Source organism: Quercus robur, chromosome 8, assembly GCF_932294415.1.
Source record: "Quercus robur chromosome 8, dhQueRobu3.1, whole genome shotgun sequence".
In the NCBI taxonomy this organism is placed as follows: Eukaryota; Viridiplantae; Streptophyta; class Magnoliopsida; order Fagales; family Fagaceae; genus Quercus; species Quercus robur.
This window is the reverse complement of record NC_065541.1, coordinates 46,425,927-46,434,591: the sequence shown is the minus strand read 5'-3', so window position 1 is coordinate 46,434,591 and position 8,665 is coordinate 46,425,927. Positions and strand designations below refer to the sequence as shown.

The window sequence follows — 8,665 nt, the reverse complement described above, 5'->3', positions numbered from 1 at the left end:
AAGAAACTCAATTTGCTTTGGTCTTTGGTTCCATGCTTGAATCAAAGAATTGTGGTTTAAAATGGGATTTTAAGTTTCGGTAGTATGTCGGTAACTTGCAATCTATTAAGTTGCTTTATATGAGATATTGTTTTAGCTACATGTTCTATCTCATAGGACCCATGTGGCATATTTAAATTTTATCTTTGTTTATATAGTTTCTTACCAAAATAAGTTTAACTATTTACTAGCCCAAAATAAGTTAAAAGATAAGTTTAAAGTTGAACATAGAGTAGTTGCTGCTCTTTAAATGATAAAGTACAAGTGAAGAAGCTAGAAGAAACCTTTCCTCTGCCTAACTAATGAAGAAGTTACAAGTAGGGGTGTCAATTCGGATTAGCGTGTCGGGTTCGTGTTGTGTCGAGGTAGGGGTATTCAACTAAATGATTCAACCCTAACCCGACCCATTTAATAATCGTGTCATGATCCTTCAACCCTAACCTGACCTGTTAATAAGGCAGGTTGACTTGACCCAACCCATTTGACACGCTTAATAAATGAGTCGTGTTGGGTTGACACGAATGTAACACAACTCATTTCAACTTGCATAATATTAAATATAACATCCATCTATTTTTTTTTTTTTAACATTCCAAAAGCAGTGCATACACTTCAAACTTTCAACCTACATTCAAAATTATAGTTTAACAAAGATATAAGATGGCCAAGAAGCAAAACGTCAAGTAGTCTTATCATTCAAAGAAACTAAAACAAGTGGGCCATATCATGCAATCATAAAACTGTTCATATCATATCAAAAGGGAGTATTACAACATTACACGTGGTTGTAATCTTTAAAAGCAATACCCATCAGATCTAGTTTATAAACTATCTCAATAAACCCACTTGCAAGATATGCAGATGGTGTCCAACACTAATACCAAAAAAAAAAAAAAAAAACACGCACACTCACACAGAGCACAAGACAAAAGCTATAACCGTGGCCTTAATCAACAATTAATATGTCTCATATATTTATAATGGCACATGAGTTCAAAGTTTATAGAACAAAAACATTATGCATAAAAAATTACTGCAGAATTTTGAAACACCAAGAAAATGGTTTTCTTTAATTCTAAAACTCACTAAACACATGAGAGAGAGAGAGAGAGAGAGAGAGAGAGAGAGAGAGAGAGAGAGAGAGCAATAACCAATTTGAGACTTTGAGTTTGAGAATTGGGCGTGAGACTGTAAGATAGAGGAGTGAGTACTGAGTAGTATGGCTAAAATAAAAAAAAAATAAAATTATATATTTATAAGAAGGTTTAGAGACTTAGGGTTTGTAGGGTTTAGAAATCTAAGGTTTGTAAAGTTTCAATTTTCAATTATATCCCTTGTAAGTTTTTGTAATTAATCACTTTTATTTTTTAAATTAAAATATATGTTGGATATAAAAGGTATTTGACAAATCTAAAATAAAATAAAATTTATTTGTTATATGAGTTAAAGGAGTTATGTTAAGTGGGTCATTTTAAGTTGACACAAATAAATTGGCGTGTCAAACGTGTCTATTGCAGGTTACGCAAGTTGACCCGATTATGACACGTTTCTTATCGTGTTGCTTTCGGGTCAACCCATTTATGACCTAAACCCATTAAGTCCCAACTCAAACCGTGTTGGGTTTGTGTCGTGTTCACGGGTTGGGTCGAACATTGACACCCCTAGTTACAAGAAACCTTTCTTTTGCCTAACTAATAGAACTTTGTGCTATTGCTTTAAATAACTTTTTTCTTTCTTTCTTCAATTTCATGCATTTTTGCTTACTACTCCAATTCAAAAATAATGACTTTTTTTTCCCTGAAACTCATCCAGTAGCTATTCTCGTGCATCGTACCGATTAGCGACTAGTTAACATGTGTAAACCCAAAAATCTATTAGATACGTAATAAAGTAGAATTATAGTGTTGGTGCTTAACACCCATTAAAAAAAAAAAAAAAAAGCGTCACCACTCACCAATAAGAGCTGCAAACGCAGAAACGTATTGTCGCCAATTAAGTGCAGCCAAACGCATAGTCGCACAGGACTTGACAGCCTTTTTTCCACACCAAATGAGCCATTTCCTGTTACTCATACTTTGCTTAAAGCTTAATGTTGCTTACCTGGTGGAATGGATATTCTATTATTCTGTTGTTGAAGAATTTCAATTTCTTACTTACATTTACGCGGCGCCTACAATATTAAGATAGAGGAAAACAAAAGGTTGGAAAAACGTTTGAACAAAATGAACCAATGACTGGTTCTAAAGTCTAAACAGTAAATAACGAACCTATGTATGACTGCCGAAGTTCTTGGATTAGGTTTTGAAACAAGTAAATTATACAAGTGTGAACTTATGACTGAAAGTTTTTCCATAAAAGTTAGAATGCTATGATAAGGTGCAAAACACCAACTTAGGTCGACTCCTACCCAAGTTAGAATTTTGAACCTATGACTTGATTCTAAGTTTTCCTCCAAATTGGTTTAGAGAAAAATTCCTCTAATCCACTACATAATAATTGATAAAACTATTTAAGTATATTTTTAGTGATGTGGCTTATTTAATGAGTTGTGTGACATATTTAAATGTAGATGATTTTAATTAATTAGAAAAAATGTGCCAACTTGAACTCTATGTTGTTCGTGTCAATTAAACAAAAATCATAGGTTGATGCTTATTTGAGATTGGATTATAAGCCAACTTATTGCTTAGTTTTCTTTTATTATTTGCAGGTCTAGAGTCACCTAGCTACTTATTTTATTTAACTTTTGTTTATTTTTTTCTACTATTTACAGGTTCCACATGAGTCACCTATTTACTTTATTTAACCTATACCTTTTATCCACTTAAAAACTATCTATATACCTTTTATATACAATACTTTCAACAAAATTTTTTTGAAAAAAACTAGATAAGTTATTCTCGAATTATCCTCTGTTATCCAAAGTCAATGGTTGGCAAAAGAAGTCAAAGCTAAATTCTGCAAAGGAGTTGTCAAATATAACAGTGTTTACTTTCACACGTGTTATTTTTAAGACACAGAAACTAAGGTTAGGAAGGTTGTTTCCTTAATCCTGCTTAGATGATTCGGCCATACTTAATCATTTTCCTCAAGTCTTCAGGTGCTATAAAAAGAGATGGTGTTAGCTCTAGCAGGTTACATTAATCTCCTCAATTACTCCATTTTCTTCATTCCAGCTAGCTGCTATAGCCTATAACCATTACTTTCCACTCTCTAAAGTTATACTATTAAGGAAATCCCTACCTTTATATCTATATTCACCTTCTCTAGGATGGGTGAGAGAATTGAGCGATTGAAACAAGTTGCTCAATGTGATGATGTTGACACATTGTACGTGTTGATTCAAGAGGATGCATATCTTTTGGACCACATTGATCATGTTCCTTTGTTTAATACTCCTTTACTGATAGCTGTGTGTAATGGGCACATACCTTTTGTCATGGAGATGGTGAGATTAAAACCCTCTTTTGCTAGGAAGCCAAATCTAGAAGGGTTTAGCCCCATTCACCTTGCATTACAATATAAGCATACCAAAATGGTGAATCGGCTTCTACAAGTTAATGGAGACCTTGTTCGTATCAAAGGAAGAGAGGGATCACTCCCTTGCATTATGCAGTAACTATAGATGATTAACTTGATCTGTTGGCAGAATTTCTATCATTTTATATCATTTTATCCCAATTCTATTGAAGATGTGATGACTCAAAACGAGACTGTTCTACATATAGCTTTCAAATATGACAAGCTGAAGGCTTTTAAATTCTTGGTGGAATGGATTAGACAAAAAAGGTCTAAGAATTCCATATTTTGGGAGAGGAAAATCTTGAACTGAAAGAACGAGGAAGGCAACACTATGTTGCACATTGCAATATCCAAGAATCAACCCGAGGTAAGCTGTCTCCATTCCTCAATTATGTACATACTAAAGAAACATTGTAAAGCTTGTATCATGACATCAAGGAATATGATCTTCTTCATTTCGTTAGGAATGAAGAGAATTCATTTCATGATTATGATTTTATTTTTTATATCAAACAATGTACAGACTATTACGTCATTTAAAATTTCAAATGACATGATAGTTTGAACACATTTAAATTAGCAACATTTAATTTGAATCATGAAATATTAAAAAGAATCCTACTACCCAACTGCATGCATGATCATATAGTTAAGAACTAAATGTTTAAAACATGCCAAAAATCCACTATCTTTCTATGATTCACTGGCTTTGCAAATTGTTAGTAATTGAAACATCATGATCTTTATTTTCCTTCTTTAATCAAAATTTTAATTTTTTATTTCAAAAAAGAAGCTTAATTATGCACATTTAAGTTATCAGAAGGGACAGATTCAAGGCTCGACTAATTTACATTGATCAAATTATGCAAGTCGTGAGGTTGTTATTAAAATCTGGTGTTGATATAAACGCAAAGAATTTAGAGGGTCATATAGCAGGGGACGTCTTGGCAGAACAAACACGAGTAGAAAACAACAACGAGATCAGGGTTATGCTGCGTGCTGGAGCTTTGTCAGCTAATTCATCACTTCCTGATTATAATTATTCACGTTATCTACGTTCCATAGTCTCATCTCTTGAGGATTCACTAATACGCCGCTCTCGTGAATGGAGGATGATATCAGAGGACAAGCGCAATGCACTTCTGGTGGTTACTACACTGCTTATAGCAGTGACCTATGAAGGAGTACTCAACCCTCCTGGGAGAATTTGGCAAGAAGACTCCAGTATACATGGAATCCATAAGTCCCATGCCATGAAACCCAACCTAAGTTTCAAAAAAAATGCTACTCTTCCCGTAAAGATTGCAGGGACTCCCATTGGCCTTAGGCTTCTTCCTTTTTGGTTGATCTTAGCTTCAAATTCTGTGACATTTATGTTCTCGTACGTAACAATTCTTCTTCTCATTCCATTTGAGTATGATAGGCTCCGCATAGCCCTTTTCTCCCTCGTTTTTTGCTATTTTGCTTCATTGACAGTCATAGTCCCAAATCCTATTTGGTTTTGTTTTCCTTTTATTTCTGTTAGCCTGCTTCTCATTCTCTTATTAACTGCAATATGGTTGACTAAGTCCAGACTCTTAAAACGTTGCCTGATTCAATGATGATTCATTCATGGAAGAAGAATTGATGGAAATATTAGCCAAGCTTGGAGGCTTGGAGCTGTATCCTGTATGCATCTGAAACATGTGTGTTAATTTCTGGTGCTTTTAATTTCTAGCTGCATGATTCAATGCTGATTCATTCATGGAAGAAGAATTGATGGAAAAATAAATACCAAACTGCAAATTTAGTTGGATTCCTAGAGAAGCTAATGTTGTGGCCCACACCTTAGCATCTTGGTCACTATGTAATAGACTAGCTAACTCCTTTGGTTTAGGTTCTGCTCCTCAATCCTTTTGTAATGTCTTATTGTTGGAGCAAGCCAATATTTTGTAATTGATCTGTTTCCTTCTCAATAAAATTCCTTTGCAGTTAATCAAAAATAAAAAATAAAAATAAGCCAAGCTTGTAGACTTGGAGCTGTATGCATTTGAAACGTGTATGTTGATTCTCTGGTGCTTTGAATGGTTTTAGGGTAGTCCTTCCCTAAGTTCTAGGTCTATGTATATATAATGTGCTTTTAGTTGTACAGATTTCTTGTATACTTTTTTTAAAAATAGGATTTTTAGTTTGTATACCTGATTCTTAAGTAGAAATTTTGTTCGGGATCACATTATTTAATTTTTGAATTTTTTAATCTAAATGAGCATATTTGCTAACTTGTGTGATTAAGAGTGGTTGACATTGGTTTGGAAGAAAATTTGGAAGATGAAGGTACCTAATAAGATTCGGCACTTTACTTGGCGCGCTGTGAAGGATGCTCTGCCCACAAAATAGAATCTACAGGCTCTGCACATCCCTGTTGGAGTGGTATGTGATGGCTGTGGAGAGCACACGGAGTCGATAATACATTGTTTATGGCTTTGTGATCAGGCGAGGTCAGTGTGGATGTCGCTCCTGGAGTTTCATACATTGGTTCAGAAGAAGTGTCGGACGTTCTATGATTTATTGGAGGAAGTCTTCAGTGCTGGGTCGGCTAGGAAGGTAGCTTTGTTCGCTACTGTGGCATGGTGCTTTTAGCAGCATCGTAACCGGCTAAGGGAACATCAGTCAACTTGGAAGCTGCATGAACTAGGTGATAACGCTCAGCGGTTGGTGGATGAATTTTGGAACATGAATTCTTAAGAGTGTGGTGCGCCTATTTCTCGCCACAGGGTGCGCTGGTCTCCTCCGCTTGAGGATTGTTTCAAAGTTAATTTTGATGCCGCTTATTGTGAGGATTCGGGTTTGGCTGGTATCGGGGTGGTTTACCGGGATAATTCTGGTCTAGTCATTGCGGCTCTTTGTCAGAATCTAGGTCAGGTGCAGTCAATAGAGATGGCTGAAGCTTTGGCGGCTCGAAGGGCTGTGGTCTTCGCCGGGGAGATGAGCTTATTTCGCATTATTGTTGAAGGTGACTACCTTTCTGTTATTCAGGCCTTGCTATGTAGTGGTCCCTGTCCTCTGTTATATGGTTATATTATTGATGAGACTAAACGATTGGGAACTGTTTTAAGAAGTTGTATGTTTCAACATGTTAGGCGGGATGGGAATAGATTAGCTCATAGTTTAGCTAAAAAAGCAGTTTTATTTGCAGATCTTGAGGTTTTGGTAGAAGAATTACCCGAGGACGTGGATGTTGTTTTCCAGTTGGATCTTCCTTGAGTTAGGCTTTTGTTTTGCTTTGTAGTTCATTTCTCTTTCTTTAATAATATTTCGCTTACCTTTTTCTCAAAAAAAAAGAGTGGTTGACATTTTCTGTTTTGTAAGACCCACCACTTTACAATGTTTACATTGCCCACTCACAATTGCCCACCACTTAGTTGTATTTGTAAGTGGATTGTGTTTTTATTGTTCAATGCCATCCATACCAAACAATCCTTGACCCTCTCTCTCAATTTTTACCCATGTTTAATTATTTATTAAGTAATCAAGACTCAAAACTTACTTTCGCTCTCATCTCTCTCATTTGTGTATGCTTCTTTTATAATATAAAAAAAAAAAAAAAAAAAAAAAAAAAAAAAAAAAAAAAACTTACTTTCTCTCCCCTCCTTCATCCAGTATTGACCTAGCTCATTGAAAATATTTCTAATTCTTCTAATGTGATCAAGAAATAAATAAATAAATCTTCTGCAGTGTTAATTAATTTGATATATTATCTCAATACCCTTTAAAAAATGTGCCAAACTTTGTTTGTCTTGAAAAAAATCTACAATTTTATAACATCCTTTTTAGGGCTTTTTGAAAATAAAAGCAAAAAGGAAAAGATAGGTATAGAACATTAGAACTAGAATTCTTTCCTTGGGGCCGACCTCTAAGACCAAAATGAAGTTGTGTAAAACTCAAATCACACACACACGTATCTATAGATACACGCGTTCATACATAATGTGAGTAAATTTTTCATATTTTGCAAAAGATAACTAAACTAAAATTTATGAGAAATTCCTAAATCTAATTTCTTCTTTTTAATTTTTTTAATATTATAAATACTATCTTTCGTATTAAATTGAATTTGTTTCAATAAAAAAAACTATAAAATTAAATAAGTCATATATTATTCAATAATTGAAATATCTATAAATTTTATATTAAAAAATTCAATTTAAATAAAGTGTTTATTTGTTATCTTTAATATATTTTTAACTTATAATGAGATAATCTTTGCTTTGTTTAAACTTTTGAAGTTTTATTTCAAAAAGATAAATACTGTAGAATATGCTATAATAATATAAATAAATAAATTATATAAATATATATATAAATATATATATATGTAGGGGCACGGTTTGGAGCCCAAGCCCAAAATATATGGAGACTTGATCTAATGAGCCCAATACAATGAATTTGTAGAGTATGGGTCAAAGAATTAGATCTTAATGAGTTGGGCAACAAATAATGTTGAATTAAAAGACAATCAAGCACAAATAATAGACATTGGTGTCAATGGATATATTTTTGGTCTGAGGAGGCCAAAGTTCATGTATACTTATCACAGTTGGATATTAAGATAGTTGAGTATGCTACAGTGTTCTCTCTCTGTTTTTCACCCACCCTCTCATAGGGGTTCTTCCACATTATATAGCTCATTTCTGATCATCTAGACCTTATACTTGTTGATCATCTAGACCTTATACTTGTTGATCATCTAGATCTCCACTTGAGTACCCATCCCATTAGACACCCCTTTTAGCCTCTTGTGAGTTGTGGTAGCCAAGACAGCACTGTTCAGAGGTTCTCTCCACATTAATGCAGTCAGAAAAGTAGCTGCAGTGCACTTAATGTGGTGGTAATAGCTTTTTCTTAGATATTTCGAGTTTTCTTCCCTCTCACGTGTTCATGGGGTGCATTTCAATTGATAGAGTACATACTTGGACTGCATTTGTCGTGTCCGAGGAGGAATTCCTCCTCGGACCTCCTTCCTTTCATCTCCCATTGATGAGACTTTTACTGGGAGTCATTTAATACTTATCTCCTCCTCCTCGAACTTGTTAGTATCCTCGGACAAGGCTCAAGGCCCAATACA

The 8,665-nt window shown here is 34.4% G+C and overlaps 1 pseudogene; it reads left to right on the top strand.

Annotated features, from left to right (window-relative positions):
* Positions 1 to 3,310: 3,310 nt before the first annotated feature.
* On the top strand, positions 3,311 to 6,804 carry LOC126696377 (ankyrin repeat-containing protein BDA1-like; annotated as a pseudogene).
* The last annotated feature ends 1,861 nt before the right edge of the window (positions 6,805 to 8,665 follow it).